Genomic DNA, 18,017 nt, shown 5'->3' with positions numbered 1-18,017 from the left:
GAGAGCTGGGATAGAGGGATGGAGGGGGAGCAGGAGGAGGAGGAGGAGGAGGAGGAGGAGGAGGAGGAGGAGAGAGTAGTTCCATTGGAGAATACCACAGGACCTGGGTGGAGAGAAGTGTCTTATGACGTAGATTTGGATAAACAGGGGAAGAGGGGAGGAGAGAAGAGTACCCATACCAACCAAGTGAAGGCTGCTGTTGTCAGAGAACCTGGAAGTCACCAGGACAACACTACAGTAGAACACAATACTACAGCCCCCAGAAGGAATCAGGACCACACCACCCACAGGAAGCCTCACCACCACATCCTGACCCAGAAGCCTAAGCCTCAACATACTACCCCCAGGGAGTATGAGGTCATCACAGACATAACTACATCTCCCAGACTGCCTGACCACCACACCTTGACCAGGAAGCCTGACCACTACACCAACCCCAAGGAGTATGAGGTCCACACAGACAGAACTACATCTCCAAGACTGCCTGACCACCACACCGGCAGAACTGCAACTACAAGAGAGCTTGATGTCCACACCGACAGAACTACAACCCCAAGACAAGCTGAGCACCACAGCCTCAACAGACAGCCTGATCACCATACCCTGACCAGGAAGCCTGACTCCCATGCAGGCAGAACTACAACTCCCAGAGAGCTGAACCACCACACAACCCACAGACAGCTTGATCACTATACCCTGACCAGACAGCCTGATCCCCATCACCCAGCTCCCAGGGACTCAGAGCAGCACCATACCCATCCCAGGGTGAGATTCAGCCCAACCAGCCAACCTTCTCTCAGGGTATCACCTGACCTGGGTCACCACGTAAGTCAGCCTCTCCACAAGCAGCCCCAGGCGCTCTTCAACCTGCAGAGCAATGACGCGGAGGAGCATGAGAAGGAGGAGGAGGTGCAAGAGGAGGAGGAGAGGGAATATGTTCCAGTCTTTCTCCCAAAGGCTCAGGAGGGTGAGTAAAACACTTATTGAACCTTTAGTGTACCTGGAAGTTCTTTAGTTTACCTGGAAGTTATTTAGTGTACCTGGAAGTTCTTTAGTGTACCTGGAAGTCCTTTAGTTTACCTGGAAGTCCTTTAGTATACCTGGAAGTTCTTTAGTGTACCTGGAAGTGCTTTAGTGTACCTGGAAGTTCTTTAGTTTACCTGGAAGTCCTTTAGTGTACCTGGAAGTTCTTTAGTTTACCTGGAAGTTCTTTAGTGTACCTGGAAGTTCTTTAGTTTACCTGGAAGTCCTTTAGTGTACCTGGAAGTTCTTTAGTATACCTGGAAGTTCTTTAGTGTACCTGGAAGTTCTTTAGTGTACCTGGAAGTTATTTAGTGAACCTGGAAGTTCTTTAGTGAATCTGGAAGTTTTTTGTGTACCTGGAAGTTCTTTAGTGTACATGGAAGTTCTTTAGTGTACCTGGATGTTATTTAGTGTACCTGGACGTTATTTAGTGTACCTGGAAGTTATTTAGTGAACCTGTAAGTTATTTAGTGTACCTGGAAGTTATTTAGTGAATCTGGAAGTTCTTTAGTGTACCTGGAAGTTCTTTAGTGTACCTGGAAGTTATTTAGTGTACTTGGAAGTTCTTTAGTGAACCTGGAAGTTCTTTAGTAAATCTGGAAGTTCTTTGTGTACCTGGACGTTCTTTGTGTACCTGGAAGTTCTTTAGTGAACCTAGAAGTTATTTAGTGAACCTAGAAGTTATTTAGTGTACCTGTAAGTTATTTAGTGTAACTGGAAGTCCTTTAGTGTACCTGGAAGTTATTTAGTGTACCTGGAAGGTCTTTAGTGTACCTGGCAGTCCTTTAGTTTACCTGGAAGTCCTTTAGTATACCTGGAAGTTCTTTAGTGTACCTGGAAGTTCTTTAGTGTACCTGGAAGTTCTTTAGTGTACCTGGAAGTTCTTTAGTGTACCTGGAAGTCCTTTAGTTTACCTGGAAGTCCTTTAGTGTACCTGGAAGTCCTTTAGTATACCTGGAAGTCCTTTAGTGTACCTGGAAGTTATTTAGTGTACCTGGAAGTTATTTGGTGAACCTGGAAGTTATTTAGTGTACCTGGAAGTTATTTAGTGAATCTGGAAGTTCTTTAGTGTACCTGGAAGTTATTTAGTGTACCTGGAAGTTCTTTAGTGTACTTGGAAGTTCTTTAGTGAACCTGGAAGTTCTTTAGTAAATCTGGAAGTTCTTTGTGTACCTGGACGTTCTTTGGGTACCTGGAAGTTCTTTAGTGAACCTATAAGTTATTTAGTGAACCTAGAAGTTATTTAGTGAACCTGGAAGTTATTTAGTGTACCTGGAAGTCCTTTAGTGTACCTGGAAGTCCTTTAGTGTAAATGGAAGTTATTTAGTGTACCTGGAAGTTCTTTAGTTTACCTGGAAGTTCTTTAGTTTACCTGGAAGTCCTTTAGTGTACCTGGAAGTTCTTTAGTTTACCTGGAAGTCCTTTAGTATACCTGGAAGTCATTTAGGATACCTGGAAGTTCTTTTGTGTACCTGGAAGTTATTTAGTGTACCTGGAAGTTATTTAGTGTACCTGGAAGTTCTTTAGTGAACCTGGAAGTTCTTCAGTGAACCCGGAAGTTTTGTATTGTTTAGTACCTGGAAGCTGACTGGGTTGAAAGCTCCATCGTTTTAGAGATAAATGAGTGGCCAGATTCACCATGTGGACAACAACACAGCACTGTTAATATCACCAGGTGTTTAACAGACCCTAAAATGTGTGCACTATGTAGGAAATAGAGTGTGTATATATATATATATATATATATATATATATATATATATATACAGTGGGGGAAAAAAAGTATTTAGTCAGCCACCAATTGTGCAAGTTCTTCCACTTAAAAAGATGAGAGAGGCCTGTAATTTTCATCATAGGTACACGTCAACTATGACAGACAAAATGAGAAAAAAAATTCCAGAAAATCACATTGTAGGATTTTTTATGAATTTATTTGCAAATTATGGTAGAAAATAAGTATTTGGTCAATAACAAAAGTTTCTCAATACTTTGTTATATACCCTTTGTTGACAATGACACAGGTCAAACGTTTTCTGTAAGTCTTCACAAGGTTATCACACACTGTTGCTGGTATTTTGGCCCATTCCTCCATGCAGATCTCCTCTAGAGCAGTGATGTTTTGGGGCTGTCGCTGGGCAACACGGACTTTCAACTCCCTCCAAAGATTTTCTATGGGGTTGAGATCTGGAGACTGGCTAGGCCACTCCAGGACCTTGAAATGCTTCTTACGAAGCCACTCCTTCGTTGCCCGGGAGGTGTGTTTGGGATCATTGTCATGCTGAAAGACCCAGCCACGTTTCATCTTCAATGCCCTTGCTGATGGAAGGAGGTTTTCACTCAAAATCTCACGATACATGGCCCCATTCATTCTTTCCTTTACACGGATCAGTCGTCCTGGTCCCTTTGCAGAAAAACAGCCCCAAAGCATGATATTTCCACCCCCATGCTTCACAGTAGGTATGGTGTTCTTTGGATGCAACTCAGCATTCTTTGTCCTCCGAACACGACGAGTTGAGTTTTTACCAAAAAGTTCTATTTTGGTTTCATCTGACCATATGACATTCTCCCAATCCTCTTCTGGATCATCCAAATGCACTCTAGCAAACTTCAGACGGGCCTGGACATGTACTGTCTTAAGCAGGGAGACACGTCTGGCACTGCAGGATTTGAGTCCCTGGCGGCGTAGTGTGTTACTGATGGTAGGCTTTGTTACTTTGGTCCCAGCTCTCTGCAGGTCATTCACTAGGTCCCCCTGTGTGGTTCTGGGATTTTTGCTCACCGTTCTTGTGATCATTTTGACCCCACGGGGTGAGATCTTGCGTAGAGCCCCAGATCGAGGGAGATTATCAGTGGTCTTGTATGTCTTCCATTTCCTAATAATTGCTCCCACAGTTGATTTCTTCAAACCAAGCTGCTTACCTATTGCAGATTCAGTCTTCCCAGCCTGGTGCAGGTCTACAATTTTGTTTCTGGTGTCCTTTGACAGCTCTTTGGTCTTGGCCATAGTGGAGTTTGGAGTGTGACTGTTTGAGGTTGTGGACAGGTGTCTTTTATACTGATAACAAGTTCAAACAGGTGCCATTAATACAGGTAACGAGTGGAGGACAGAGGAGCCTCTTAAAGAAGAAGTTACAGGTCTGTGAGAGCCAGAAATCTTGCTTGTTTGTAGGTGACCAAATACTTATTTTCCACCATAATTTGCAAATAAATTCATTAAAAATCCTACAATGTGATTTTCTTGATTTTTTTTTCTCAATTTGTCTGTCATAGTTGACGTGTACCTATGATGAAAATTACAGGCCTCTCTCATCTTTTTAAGTGGGAGAACTTGCACAATTGGTGGCTGACTAAATACTTTTTTTCCCCACTGTACAGTGCTATGAAAAAGTATTTGCCCCCTTTCTAATTTTCTCTACTTTTGCATATTTGTGATACTGAATGTTATCAGATCTTCAACCAAAACCTAATATTAGATAAAGGGAACATAAGTGAACAAATAACACAACAATTACATATTTATTTCATAAACAAAGTTATGCAACACCCAATTCCCCTGTGTGAAAAAGTAATTGCCCCCTTACACTCAATAACTGGTTGTGCCACCTTTAGCTGCAATGACTCCAACCAAATGCTTCCTGTAGTTGTTGATCAGTCTCTTACATTGCTGTGGAGGAATTATGGCCCATTCTTCCATGCAGAACTGCTTTAACTCAGTGACGTGTGGGTTTTCAAGCATGAACTGCTCGTTTCAAGTCCTGCCACAACATCTCAATTGGGATTAGGTCTGGACTTTGTCTAGGCCATTCCAAAACTTCCAATTTGTTGCTTTTTAGCAATTTTCATGTAGACTTGATTGTGTGTTTTGGATCATTGTCTTGCTGCATGACCCAGCTGCGCTTCAGCTTCAGCTCACAGACGGATGGTCTGACATTCTCCTGTAGAATTCTCTGATACAGAGCAGAATTCATGGTTCCTTCTATTAAGGCAAGTCGTCCAGGTCCTGAGGCAGCAAAGCATCCCCAAACCATCACACCACCACCACCATGCTTGACCTTTTGGTATGATGTTCTTACTGTGGAATGCAGTGTTTGGTTTTCGCCAGGCATTACTGGAACCATGTCGTCCAATGATTGTACGTTGGCTAATAGGCCTCCTGTAGCTCAGTTGGTAGAGCATGGCGCTGACTAACATGAATGCATGCACTGAAACAATCAGTAAACCCAAAACACACATACTGATATTGATTTTTTTTATTTGGCATCTTAAAAAAGGTAGAAATTGAGTTATGCCTAATATGGCAGTTCATATTATTTTTCCAAAATGAATCTTTACACAAAAATATGCTGGGTTAAAAATAACCCAATTCATGTCATTTCAACAACCCAGTGCTGGGTCAATATTGGCCAAACACAGCATTGGGTTAATTCAACCCAGTGTGTTGGGTTGTGACAAACTCAGCACATTGGGTTGGAGGATTGACCCAGGTAATTCTTTAATGTAATCCTTGGGTTATTTTCAGTTTGTCTTATTATTGCCTTCCATGACCCCTTCCCTTCCATTATATTATACATGACCCCTTTCATTATATTATACATGACCCCTTCCATTATATTATACATGACCCCTTTCATTATATTATACATTATTCATTATATATTATACTTCCCTTTCCTACACACACAATCGAGATACAATGTTGACGTCATAATAATTAATTTGTATTTTCTGCATTTCAGAACATACATCACAGCACGTCAGAGAATTGTCCGCAATGTACAATAATGTATATATATTTTAAATAGCAGGTTTTCATCAAGGATCTCTCTGTACTTTGCTCCGTTCATCTTTCCCTCGATCCTGACTAGTCTCCCAGTCCCTGACGCTGAAAAACATCCCCACATCATGATGCTGCCACCACCATGCTTCACCGTAGGGATGGTGCCAGGTTTCCTCCAGACGTGACGCTTGGCATTCAGGCCAAAGAGTTCAATCTTGTTTTCATCAGATCAGAGAGTCTTGTTTCTCGTGGTCTGAGAGTCCTTTAGGTGCCTTTTGGCAAACTCCAAGCGGGCTGTCATGTGCCTTTAACTGAGGATTGGCTTCCGTCTTGGCAGTCTACCATAAAGGCCTGATTGGTGGAGTGCTGCAGAGATGGTTGTCCTTCTGGAAGGTTCTCCCATCTCCACAGAGGAACTCTGGAGCTCTGTCAGAGTAACCATCGGGTTCTTGGTCACCTCCCTGACCAAGGCCCTTCTCCCCGGATTGCTCCGTTTGGCTGAGCGGCCTACTCTAGGAAGAGTCTTGGTGGTTCCAAACTTCTTCCATTTAAGAATGATGGACGCCACTTTGTTCTTGGGGACCTTCAATGCTGCAGACATTTTTTGGTACCCCTTCCCCAGATCTGTGCCTCGACACAATCCTGTCTCGGAGCTCTATGGACAATTCCTTTGAGCTCATGGCTTGGTTTTTGGTCTGAATACTTATGTAAATAAGGTATTTCTGTTTTCTTTTTTTTATAGATTTGCAAAATTATCAAAAAAACTTTTTTAGCTTTGTCATTATGGGGTATTGTGTGTGTAGATTGATGAGGAATTTGTTTTACTTAATCAATTTTAGATTAAGGCTGTAACGTCACAAAATGTGGAAAAAGTAAAGGGGTCTGAATACTTTCTGAATGCACTGTATGTGTTTCATAAGATAATAATGAATCCTATCTTACGAACTCTTAATGTATTTATATTATTTGATGACCCAAACAGTCCAAACATCAGACTAAAGCCTCAGCTGAAATCAGATTGAGAATACAAAGCAGTCAGACAGTGGTATTAACACAGATCTGTCCATCAGACAGTGGTATTAACACAGACCTGTCCATCAGACAGTGGTATTAACACAGATCTGTCCATCAGACAGTGGTATTAATACAGACCTGTCCATCAGACAGTGGTATTAACACAGACCTGTCCATCAGACAGTGGTATTAACACAGATCTGTCCGTCAGACAGTGGTATTAATACAGATCTGTCCATCAGACAGTGGTATTAACACAGATCTGTCCATCAGACAGTGGTATTAATACAGATCTGTCCATCAGACAGTGGTATTAACACAGATCTGTCCATCAGACAGTGGTATTAACACAGATCTGTCCATCAGACAGTGGTATTAACACAGACCTGTCCATCAGACAGTGGTATTAACACAGATCTGTCCGTCAGACAGTGGTATTAATACAGATCTGTCCATCAGACAGTGGTATTAACACAGATCTGTCCATCAGACAGTGGTATTAATACAGATCTGTCCATCAGACAGTGGTATTAACACAGATCTGTCCATCAGATAGTGGTATTAACACAGATCTGTCCGTCAGACAGTGGTATTAACACAGATCTGTCCATCAGACAGTGGTATTAACACAGATCTGTCCATCAGACAGTGGTATTAACACAGATCTGTCCATCAGACAGTGGTATTAACACAGATCTGTCCATCAGAAAGTGGTATTAACACAGATCTGTCCATCAGACAGTGGTATTAACACAGACCTGTCCATCAGACAGTGGTATTAACACAGATCTGTCTGTCAGACAGTGGTATTAACACAGATCTGTCTGTCAGACAGTGGTATTAACACAGATCTGTTCGTCAGACAGTGGTATTAACACAGATCTGTCCATCAGACAGTGGTATTAACACAGACCTGTCCATCAGACAGTGGTATTAACACAGATCTGTCCATCAGACAGTGGTATTAACACAGATCTGTCCATCAGACAGTGGTATTAACACAGATCTGTCCGTCAGACAGTGGTATTAACACAGACCTGTCCGTCAGACAGTGGTATTAATACAGACCTGTCCATCAGACAGTGGTATTAACACAGATCTGCCCATCAGACAGTGGTATTAATACAGATCTGTCCATCAGACAGTGGTATTAATACAGATCTGTCCATCAGACAGTGGTATTAACACAGATCTGTCCATCAGACAGTGGTATTAACACAGATCTGTCCATCAGACAGTGGTATTAACACAGATCTGTCCATCAGACAGTGGTATTAACACAGAGCTGTCCATCAGACAGTGGTATTAACACAGATCTGTCCATCAGACAGTGGTATTAACACAGCTCTGTCCATCAGACAGTGGTATTAACACAGATCTGTCCATCAGACAGTGGTATTAACACAGATCTGTCCATCAGATAGTGGTATTAACACAGATCTGTCCGTCAGACAGTGGTATTAACACAGATCTGTCCATCAGACAGTGGTATTAACACAGATCTGTCCATCAGACAGTGGTATTAACACAGATCTGTCCATCAGACAGTGGTATTAACACAGATCTGTCCATCAGAAAGTGGTATTAACACAGATCTGTCCATCAGACAGTGGTATTAACACAGACCTGTCCATCAGACAGTGGTATTAACACAGATCTGTCCGTCAGACAGTGGTATTAACACAGATCTGTCCATCAGACAGTGGTATTAACACAGATCTGTCCGTCAGACAGTGGTATTAACACAGACCTGTCCGTCAGACAGTGGTATTAATACAGACCTGTCCATCAGACAGTGGTATTAACACAGATCTGCCCATCAGACAGTGGTATTAATACAGATCTGTCCATCAGACAGTGGTATTAATACAGATCTGTCCATCAGACAGTGGTATTAACACAGATCTGTCCATCAGACAGTGGTATTAACACAGATCTGTCCATCAGACAGTGGTATTAACACAGATCTGTCCATCAGACAGTGGTATTAACACAGAGCTGTCCATCAGACAGTGGTATTAACACAGATCTGTCCATCAGACAGTGGTATTAACACAGCTCTGTCCATCAGACAGTGGTATTAACACAGATCTGTCCATCAGACAGTGGTATTAACACAGATCTGTCCATCAGACAGTGGTATTAACACAGATCTGTCCATCAGACAGTGGTATTAACACAGAGCTGTCCATCAGACAGTGGTATTAACACAGATCTGTCCATCAGACAGTGGTATTAACACAGCTCTGTCCATCAGACAGTGGTATTAACACAGATCTGTCCGTCAGACAGTGGTATTAACACAGATCTGTCCGTCAGACAGTGGTATTAACACAGATCTGTCCGTCAGACAGTGGTATTAACACAGATCTGTCCATCAGACAGTGGTATTAACACAGATCTGTCCATCAGACAGTGGTATTAACACAGATCTGTCCATCAGACAGTGGTATTAACACAGATCTGTCCGTCAGACAGTGGTATTAACACAGATCTGTCCATCAGACAGTGGTATTAACACAGATCTGTCCATCAGACAGTGGTATTAACACAGATCTGTCCATCAGACAGTGTTATTAACACAGATCTGTCGGTCAGACAGTGGTATTAACACAGATCTGTCCATCAGACAGTGGTATTAACACAGATCTGTCCATCAGACAGTGGTATTAACACAGATCTGTCCATCAGACAGTGGTATTAACACAGATCTGTCCGTCAGACAGTGGTATTAACACAGATCTGTCCATCAGACAGTGGTATTAACACAGATCTGTCCGTCAGACAGTGGTATTAACACAGATCTGTCCGTCAGACAGTGGTATTAACACAGATCTGTCCATCAGACAGTGGTATTAACACAGACCTGTCCGTCAGACAGTGGTATTAACACAGATCTGTCCATCAGACAGTGGTATTAACACAGATCTGTCCATCAGACAGTGGTATTAACACAGATCTGTCCATCAGACAGTGGTATTAACACAGATCTGTCCGTCAGACAGTGGTATTAACACAGATCTGTCCATCAGACAGTGGTATTAACACAGATCTGTCCATCAGACAGTGGTATTAACACAGATCTGTCCATCAGACAGTGGTATTAACACAGATCTGTCGGTCAGACAGTGGTATTAACACAGATCTGTCCATCAGACAGTGGTATTAACACAGATCTGTCCATCAGACAGTGGTATTAACACAGATCTGTCCATCAGACAGTGGTATTAACACAGATCTGTCCGTCAGACAGTGGTATTAACACAGATCTGTCCATCAGACAGTGGTATTAACATAGATCTGTCCATCAGACAGTGGTATTAACACAGATCTGTCCATCAGACAGTGGTATTAACACATATCTGTCCGTCAGACAGTGTTATTAACACAGATCTGTCCATCAGACAGTGGTATTAACACAGATCTGTCCATCAGACAGTGGTATTAACACAGATCTGTCCATCAGACAGTGGTATTAACACAGATCTGTCCATCAGACAGTGGTATTAACACAGATCTGTCCATCAGACAGTGGTATTAACACAGATCTGTCCATCAGACAGTGGTATTAACACAGATCTGTCCATCAGACAGTGGTATTAACACAGATCTGTCCGTCAGACAGTGGTATTAACACAGATCTGTCCGTCAGACAGTGGTATTAACACAGATCTGTCCGTCAGACAGTGGTATTAACACAGATCTGTCCATCAGACAGTGGTATTAACACAGATCTGTCCATCAGACAGTGGTATTAACACAGATCTGTCCGTCAGACAGTGGTATTAACACAGATCTGTCCATCAGACAGTGGTATTAACACAGATCTGTCCATCAGACAGTGGTATTAACACAGATCTGTCCATCAGACAGTGCCAGAGCTAATCAATAGATATTCACATTCACTGACACACTTCAGCTATCTTAGATGACAGCACACACACACACACACACACACACACACACACACACACACACCACACACACACACACACACACACACACACACACACACACACACACACACACACACACACACACACACACACATACACATACACATACACATACACATACACACACACACACACACAGCATGCTCTTTTGCCATACAATAATGTTCTACATTTGGGTTGAGTTAAAACATTGTTACACAGAGAACAAGTGTAAAATACATCTGAAGGTCACTACTAAGGACATGAACTAAAGACTCATTACTGTATTTCATTCATAAAGCAATTTTTACAATCCCCAAAATGTAACATTTGTATTCAAAAGAAATAGTTGTGCTAGAATGAAAGCATAGCAGAACATTTCAGCCCAGCAACATGTATTTATATATTAATAGATTTATGTGCAACAGCAGTTGAACTAAAGGCAAACCAGCACAGACCGTACTGTGGGCCAAAAGCATTAAAACAAACTACAAGTCCATTTAACAGAGCAATAAATGGTGCCTTAAGAGCATATTAGCATTGGAATGAGACATGGCTCATCCATCCATTGATCTATTGATTCACAGGAACACATCAGCCGGAGGGCTGTGCTTCCTCATGTCACTTCTCACACTACATACAAGAGCAGATACTTATCCACTATTGTTCAGTAGAAAAAAGACATTCTCGCAACATTTCTACTGCGGGGGATTCTGTTCCTGGCAGCTGATACACCATGGTGTGTAGGAATTCTCAGTGGGAAAGTTGATATCAAACACATAATATGACTTGAAGCACACATCCAGTGCCCCAAGCAGTGTACCTTGCTCCAATGCCGGTCCACTAATGACTGTAAACACCTGTGAGCAGTCCCCAAGAGCCAACACAAATGGGTAGGGTCTGGTCACCTCCGCCTGGTGCAGGTACTCAACCATGTTGGTCCCAACCTGTTAGAGAAATCATTTGATTTTAGAATATGAGGACAATGCCATCACACACAATTTATTTTGTATACTATACAGCCATTTACATCAATCGACAACCAATCCCTGTTTGAAGCCTGCATCTTCCATTCATTTGAGGCTGCTCATAGGTACATTTACACAACAATGTATTGTGTAGCTCAGTTGGTAGAGCATGGCGCTTGCAACGCCAGGGTTGTGGGTTCGATTCCCACGGGGGGCCAGTATGAATGCGCTCACTAACTGTATGTCGCTCTGGATAAGAGTGTCTGCTAAATGACTAAATGAATGTCTTGGAGTGTGCAGTTAACTGATTTTGGAATGCTGTTCTTTTCATTCAATGTTTACAATGCTGTCATCTAATTTCCCCATCAACCTCCCCTATACCTATCCACTATTTAAACTGACAGGCTGCAAGTCAGTGAAGGTCTTTCTGGTCTCATTGAATACTGGGCTCATTCTCCTCTCTCTGTATTAAATGGCTCCTTCTCCTCTCCCTGTATTAAATAGTTCCTTCTCCTCTACCTGTATTAAATGGCTCCTCTCCTCTCTCTGTATTAAATGGCTCCTCTCCTCTCTCTGAATTAAATGTCTACTTCTCCTCTCTCTGAATTAAATGGCTCCTTCTCCTGTATTAATGGCTCCTTCTCCTCTCTCTCTATTAAATGGCTCCTTCTCCTCTCTCTGTATTAAATGGCTCCTTCTCCTCTCTCTGTATTAAATGGCTCCTTCTCCTGTATTAAATGGCTCCTTCTCCTCTGTCTGTATTAGATGGCTCCTTCTCCTCTCTTTCTATTAAATGGCTCCTTCTCCTCTCTCTGTATTAAATGGCTCCTCTCCTCTCTCTGTATTAAATGGCTCCTTCTCACTGTATTAAATGGCTCCTTCTCCTCTCTCTGTATTAGATGGCTCCTTCTCCTCTCTTTCTATTAAATGGCTCCTCTCCTCTCTCTGTATTAAATGGCTCCTTCTCCTGTATTAGATGGCTCCTTCTCCTCTCTTTCTATTAAATGGCTCCTTCTCCTCTCTCTGTATTAAATGGCTCCTCTCCTCTCTCTGTATTAAATGGCTCCTTCTCCTATATTAAATGGCTCCTTCTCCTCTGTCTGTATTAGATGGCTCCTTCTCCTCTCTTTCTATTAAATGGCTCCTTCTCCTCTCTTTCTATTAAATGGCTCCTTCTCCTCTCTCTGTATTAAATGGCTCCTTCTCCTGTATTAAATGGCTCCTTCTCCTCTCTCTGTGTCACGAACGTTGAGAGTCGTGTCAGACCAAGGTGCAGCGTGAAAAGCGTACATGTATATTAACTCAATAAACATACAACGAAACAACGTAACGTGAAGTCCTCAGGCTATACACATACAAGCCTAAACGGAACAAGATCCCACAAACCAGGACTGCAACCAGGCTACTTAAGTATGATCCCCAATCAGAGACAACCAGCGACAGCTGCCTCTGATTGGGAATCACACCCGGCCAAACATAGAAATATAACAACTAGAATCTAAACATAGATATACACCAACCTAGAACTAAACATGCACACCCTGACCAAACTAACTAGAGTTCTAGAGGTCAGGGCGTGACACTCTGTATTAAATGGCTCCTTCTCCTCTCTCTGTATTAAATGGCTCCTTCTCCTCTCTCTGTATTAAATGGCTCCTTCTCCTCTCTCTGTATTAAATGGCTCCTTCTCCTGTAATAAATGGCTCCTTCTCCCCTCTCTCTATTAAATGGATCCTTCTCCTCTCTCTGTATTAAATGGCTCCTTCTCCTCTCTCTGTATTAAATGGCTCCTTCTCCTCTCTCTCTATTAAATGGCTCCTTCTCCTGTATTAAATGGCTCCTCTCTCTATATTAAATGGCTCCTTCTCCTTTATTAAATGTCTCCTCCTCCTGTATTAAATGGCTCCTCTCCTCTCTCTGTATTAAATGGCTCCTTCTCCTCTCTCTGTATTAAATGGCTCCTCTCCTCTCTCTGTATTAAATAGCTCCTTCTCTGTATTAAATGGCTCCTTCTCCTCTCTCTGTATTAAATGGCTCCTTCTCCTCTCTCTGTATTAAATGGCTCCTTCTCCTGTATTAAATGGCTCCTCTCCTCTCTCTGTATTAAATGGCTCCTTCTCCTGTATTAAATGGCTCCTTCTCCTGTATTAAATGGTTCCTCTCCGCTGTATTAAATGGCTCCTTCTCCTCTCTCTCTATTAAATTGCTCCTCCTCCAGTATTAAATTGCTCCTCCTCCTGTATTAAATGGCTCCTCTCCTCTGTCTGTATTAAATGGCTCCTTCTCCTCTGTCTGTATTAAATGGCTCCTTCTCATCTCTCTGTATTAAATGGCTCCTCCTCCTGTATTAAATGGCTCCTTCTCCTGTATTAAATGGCTCCTCTCCTCTCCTCTCTCTGTATTAAATGGTTCCTTCTCCTGTATTAAATGGCTCCTCCTCCTGTATTAAATGGCTCCTTCTCCCCTCTCTCTATTAAATGGATCCTTCTCCTCTCTCTGTATTAAATGGCTCCTTCTCCTCTCTCTGTATTAAATGGCTCCTTCTCCTCTCTCTCTATTAAATGGCTCCTTCTCCTGTATTAAATGGCTCCTCTCTCTATATTAAATGGCTCCTTCTCCTTTATTAAATGTCTCCTCCTCCTGTATTAAATGGCTCCTCTCCTCTCTCTGTATTAAATGGCTCCTTCTCCTCTCTCTGTATTAAATGGCTCCTCTCCTCTCTCTGTATTAAATAGCTCCTTCTCTGTATTAAATGGCTCCTTCTCCTCTCTCTGTATTAAATGGCTCCTTCTCCTCTCTCTGTATTAAATGGCTCCTTCTCCTGTATTAAATGGCTCCTCTCCTCTCTCTGTATTAAATGGCTCCTTCTCCTGTATTAAATGGCTCCTTCTCCTGTATTAAATGGTTCCTCTCCGCTGTATTAAATGGCTCCTTCTCCTCTCTCTCTATTAAATTGCTCCTCCTCCAGTATTAAATTGCTCCTCCTCCTGTATTAAATGGCTCCTCTCCTCTGTCTGTATTAAATGGCTCCTTCTCCTCTGTCTGTATTAAATGGCTCCTTCTCATCTCTCTGTATTAAATGGCTCCTCCTCCTGTATTAAATGGCTCCTTCTCCTGTATTAAATGGCTCCTCTCCTCTCCTCTCTCTGTATTAAATGGTTCCTTCTCCTGTATTAAATGGCTCCTCCTCCTGTATTAAATGGCTCCTTTCCTCTCTCTGTATTAAATGGCTCCTTCTCCTCTCTCTCTATTAAATGGCTCCTTCTCCTGTATTAAATGGCTCATTCTCCTGTATTAAATGGCTCCTTCTCCTCTGTCTGTATTAAATGGCTCCTTCTCCTCTGTCTGTATTAAATGTCTCTTTCTTCTATGTCTGTATTAAATGGCTCCTTTTCCTCTCTCTGTATTAAATGGCTCCTCCTCCTGTATTAAATGTCTCCTTCTCCTCTCTCTGTATTAAATGGCTCCTTCTCCTCTCTCTGTATTAAATGGCTCCTTCTCCTGTATTAAATGGCTCCTCTCCTCTCCTCTCCTCTCTCTGTATTAAATGGCTCCTCCTCCTGTATTAAATGGCTCCTTTCCTCTCTCTGTATTAAATGGCTCCTTCTCCTCTCTCTGTATTAAATGGCTCCTTCTCCTCTCTCTGTGTCACGAACGTTGAGAGTCGTGTCAGACCAAGGTGCAGCGTGAAAAGCGTACATGTATATTAACTCAATAAACATACAACGAAACAACGTAACGTGAAGTCCTCAGGCTATACACATACAAGCCTAAACGGAACAAGATCCCACAAACCAGGACTGCAACCAGGCTACTTAAGTATGATCCCCAATCAGAGACAACGAGCGACAGCTGCCTCTGATTGGGAATCACACCCGGCCAAACATAGAAATATAACAACTAGAATCTAAACATAGATATACACCAACCTAGAACTAAACATGCACACCCTGACCAAACTAACTAGAGTTCTAGAGGTCAGGGCGTGACACTCTGTATTAAATGGCTCCTTCTCCTCTCTCTGTATTAAATGGCTCCTTCTCCTCTCTCTGTATTAAAAGGCTCCTTCTCCTCTCTCTGTGTTAAATGGCTCCTTCTCCTGTAATAAATGGCTCCTTCTCCCCTCTCTCTATTAAATGGATCCTTCTCCTCTCTCTGTATTAAATGGCTCCTTCTCCTCTCTCTGTATTAAATGGCTCCCTCTCCTCTCTCTGTATTAAATGGCTCCTTCTCCTGTATTAAATGGCTCCTCTCCTCTCTCTATATTAAATGGCTCCTTCTCTTTTATTAAATGTCTCCTCCTCCTGTATTAAATGGCTCCTCTCCTCTCTCTGTATTAAATGGCTCCTTCTCCTCTCTCTGTATTAAGTGGCTCCTTCTCCTGTATTAAATGGCTCCTCCTCCTGTATTAAATGGCTCCTCCTCCTGTATTAAATGGCTCCTCTCCTCTCTCTGTATTAAATGGCTCCTTCTCCTCACTCTGTATTAAATGGCTCCTTCTCCTGTATTAAATGGCTCCTCTCCTCTCTGTATTAAATGGCTCCTCTCCTCTCTCTGTATTAAATGGCTCCTTCTCTGTATTAAATGGCTCCTTCTCCTCTCTCTGTATTAAATGGCTCCTTCTCTTCTCTCTGTATTAAATGGCTCCTTCTCCTCTCTCTGTATTAAATGGCTCCTTCTCCTGTATTAAATGGTTCCTCTCCGCTGTATTAAATGGCTCCTTCTCCTCTCTCTCTATTAAATTGCTCCTCCTCCAGTATTAAATTGCTCCTCCTCCTGTATTAAATGGCTCCTTCTCCTCTGTCTGTATTAAATGGCTCCTTCTCATCTGTCTGTATTAAATGGCTCCTCCTCCTGTATTAAATGGCTCCTTCTCCTGTATTAAATGGCTCCTCTCCTCTCCTCTCTCTGTATTAAATGGTTCCTTCTCCTGTATTAAATGGCTCCTCCTCCTGTATTAAATGGCTCCTCTCCTCTCTCTGTATTAAATGGCTCCTTCTCCTCTCTCTCTATTAAATGGCTCCTTCTCCTGTATTAAATGGCTCATTCTCCTGTATTAAATGGCTCCTTTCCTCTCTCTGTATTAAATGGCTCCTTCTCCTCTCTCTGTATTAAATGGCTCCTTCTCCTCTCTCTCTATTAAATGGCTCCTTCTCCTGTATTAAATGGCTCATTCTCCTGTATTAAATGGCTCCTTCTCCTCTCTCTCTATTAAATGGCTCCTTCTCCTGTATTAAATGGCTCATTCTCCTGTATTAAATGGCTCCTTTCCTCTCTCTGTATTAAATGGCTCCTTCTCCTCTCTCTGTATTAAATGGCTCCTTCTCCTCTCTCTCTATTAAATGGCTCCTCCTCCTGTATTAAATGGCTCCTTTCCTCTCTCTGTATTAAATGGCTCCTTCTCCTCTCTCTCTATTAAATGGCTCCTTCTCCTGTATTAAATGGCTCATTCTCCTGTATTAAATGGCTCCTTCTCCTCTGTCTGTATTAAATGGCTCCTTCTCCTCTGTCTGTAATAAATGTCTCTTTCTTCTATGTCTGTATTAAATGGCTCCTTCTCCTCTCTCTGTATTAAATGGCTCCTCCTCCTGTATTAAATGGCTCCTTCTCCTCTCTCTGTATTAAATGGCTCCTTCTCCTCTCTCTGTATTAAATGGCTCCTTCTCCTGTATTAAATGGCTCCTCTCCTCTCCTCTCCTCTCTCTGTATTAAATGGCTCCTCCTCCTGTATTAAATGGCTCCTTTCCTCTCTCTGTATTAAATGGCTCCTTCTCCTCTCTCTGTATTAAATGGCTCCTTCTCCTCTCTCTGTGTCACGAACGTTGAGAGTCGTGTCAGACCAAGGTGCAGCGTGAAAAGCGTACATGTATATTAACTCAATAAACATACAACGAAACAACGTAACGTGAAGTCCTCAGGCTATACACATACAAGCCTAAACGGAACAAGATCCCACAAACCAGGACTGCAACCAGGCTACTTAAGTATGATCCCCAATCAGAGACAACCAGCGACAGCTGCCTCTGATTGGGAATCACACCCGGCCAAACATAGAAATATAACAACTAGAATCTAAACATAGATATACACCAACCTAGAACTAAACATGCACACCCTGACCAAACTAACTAGAGTTCTAGAGGTCAGGGCGTGACACTCTGTATTAAATGGCTCCTTCTCCTGTTTTAAATGGCTCATTCTCCTGTATTAAATGGCTCCTTCTCCTCTGTCTGTATTAAATGGCTCCTTCTCCTCTGTCTGTATTAAATGGCTCTTTCTTCTATGTCTGTATTAAATGGC

Source organism: Coregonus lavaretus, assembly GCF_964263955.1.
Source record: "Coregonus lavaretus genome assembly, chromosome: 8".
NCBI classification, from domain to species: domain Eukaryota; kingdom Metazoa; phylum Chordata; class Actinopteri; order Salmoniformes; family Salmonidae; genus Coregonus; species Coregonus lavaretus.
Note: the sequence above shows the minus strand (reverse complement) of the source record.